General features: G+C 37.8%; 1 protein-coding gene across 1 annotated transcript in view; it reads right to left on the bottom strand.

Moving 5' to 3' along the window:
• Positions 1-2,500, bottom strand: part of LOC135203392 (zwei Ig domain protein zig-8-like) — a 27,264-nt gene that overhangs the window by 23,583 nt on the left and 1,181 nt on the right. The window lies entirely within an intron of this gene.

Raw genomic sequence — 2,500 nt, 5'->3', positions numbered from 1 at the left:
GTAGGTTACGTGCAAGATGGAGGAGGGTCTATGTCTATCGTATGCAAGATTCGTCGTCAGTTGGAAGTGGGCCATTATATTGGTTATCATGTATCAAACTCCCAGGTTCGAGGTACTACAGTACCTCTGTGAGGATCTAGGAATCAGCATTCCAGTCTTTTTTGCAATTTTATGGAAATTAATTTTCATACTACTATTTTTGTCAAACACGAACACCGTCCAGTCATTTTCCTGAGTTTGCTTTATATTTTTTTGTTGAAACGGAAAAATGAACATAGCAGTAAGTTTAAGGAAAGTATCACAGGTGTTTTTGAACTACTTGAGATATCGATATTTTCTAAGTGCACATTTAAAATAATTAAGCAGATATTTTATGTGAAAAAAATACAGCAATTACAGATACCAGCACAATGTCACCTTAAACAACCAGTATAGAATTTGGCTAAAGGAAATGGTTCCTATTCCCCTTGCAATTTGATATGTTTTTAACTGTTTGTTAATTTATTCGTTTGTTTTTTTCTTTTTTATTAAGTGGGATCTCCTCTTTCAGTATTTCCCTTTACTTCCTCTTACTTCTACCTAATGAACACCTTAATCTTAATAATGAAGAGGACAGCGAGGAGACTGGAGACCATTTCTTCTTTTTATTCTCACCAACGTTTCGGGAATCCTTTCCCATCTTCAGGCCTATAAATAGAATTAATTTTTATAATATTAAAAAGTATGCTAAAATAGAAGAAATTTGGTTTTTAACACAACAGTCGTGAAGCTAAAAGTAAAATAAAGACTACAAAGTGACTTTAAGCTAAAAGTAAATCAAAACACTACATAACTTAGTGAAATAACATAAAAACGCAAAACCAAAAATAAATGTTGAAAAAATAAACAAGGAAAGCATTTAGTCGGACTTACTGTTATGAGGTTTGGTTGTTAACTGATGTTAGAGAAATAAACAGAGAGAGAAGAGAGAGAGAGAGAATGTGAGTAATAGGCAGTTAGGCAATATGTAATGGTGTGGAGGTAGTTTGGTTGTTTAGGGAAGGCAACAGTTTCTTGATGTAAAGAGATTCTGAAAGAATGAGCGAAAGACAATCAGTAGTTTGACAGAATATTTTGAAATGATTATACATAAATGTTAGTTTTAGTACATGAATTTGAAAGGTTCCATATGGCCGAAAATTCTTTTGATTTTAAAATGCAGCCAGTGCGATAACTGACACCTCTATGGCGTAAATACTTGGGTTGTCCGTATAATAAGGTTCTCAAGGAGCTGCAGTCGCAAGGAACGCTGTTACGCGGGATCTGGCGACACTGGTGTGTAGCTTGGTTCCTCCTCTCCCAGTCCCCCCCCCCCCCCCCCCCCCCCCCCAACTCCCCCGGCGAGCTGTCTGTGACGCTCAGCCTTGGCTTGGCAGCCGATAGAGATGAAGCTCCCACTCTCTTCTTCCGCCAGGTGCGAATTACGCATTTCAGAACCGGAGAGGAGCCGAAAGAAGAGGATTTAAGCTACCTTCGCGGAGCGGTGGGAGAGTTCTACGATTCAGGCATAAAGAAGATGGTACACTGCAAGCAAAAATGCATTGATCTCAACGGTGATTATGTCAAAAATAGGAAAAGTCTAAGCTTTCCAAAAATGTATTATTCAATGCCAATAATCATGTTTTTCATTGTGAAAAATCTTTGGGAACCTTCTTTTACGGACAACCCTCGTAGAAAGAAGAAATGATCTCTAGTCTTCTCGCTCTCCTCCTCATCATTAAACTTAAGCTCACCAGGAGTGATTCCGTAGGGGGTAGTGCCGTCAGTGCACCTCATTCGGTGCAATGTAGGCATTACTTGAGGTTCTTTGCAGTGTCCCTTCGGCCCCTACCTGCAACTACTTTCCTTCTTTTTACTGTACCTTCTTTTATATTTATTCTTCCATCTTCCTTTCCACTATATCCTAACACTTGATTCATAGTGTAACTGCTTTGAGGTTTTCCTCCTGTTACACCTTTCAAAACTCTTACTATCAATTTCCGTTTCAGCGCCGAATGGCCTTAGTTGCCCCAGTGCTTGGCAATATGCCAAAAATCTATATAAATCAAATACAATCACCAGGAGCGAAAATCTAACAAGTTATATTCGATGCAAATATAATGGCTACACCTTCATTATTCTTGGAAGTTTGAATTTCAAGTCAGTGGCCCCTTTGGTGGGCATGTTCTATATGAATAGATTTCATCTTCTGAATAATAATAATAATAATAATAATAATAATAATAATAATAATAAATAATAATAATAATAATTTTGACTATGCAGTACGGACTATAAGTCTTCAGGCACTCCTACCCCATGCCACCTACCTCCCCCCTGCTAATACCCAGTGACCTTAAATGCCTATCTGCTAGATAAGGTTAAAATTCACAGAACAGATTCGAATTATGGAAGTTTAGGGTACGTCTCTCATTCCTTTTACTGTACCTCCTTTTATGATCCCATTATTCCATCTTAACCA

The sequence above is a fragment of the Macrobrachium nipponense genome, chromosome 36 (genome assembly GCF_015104395.2).
Source record: "Macrobrachium nipponense isolate FS-2020 chromosome 36, ASM1510439v2, whole genome shotgun sequence".
NCBI classification, from domain to species: Eukaryota; Metazoa; Arthropoda; class Malacostraca; order Decapoda; family Palaemonidae; genus Macrobrachium; species Macrobrachium nipponense.
The sequence above is the reverse complement of the archived record's forward strand: the minus strand, read 5'-3'. Positions and strand labels throughout refer to the sequence as shown.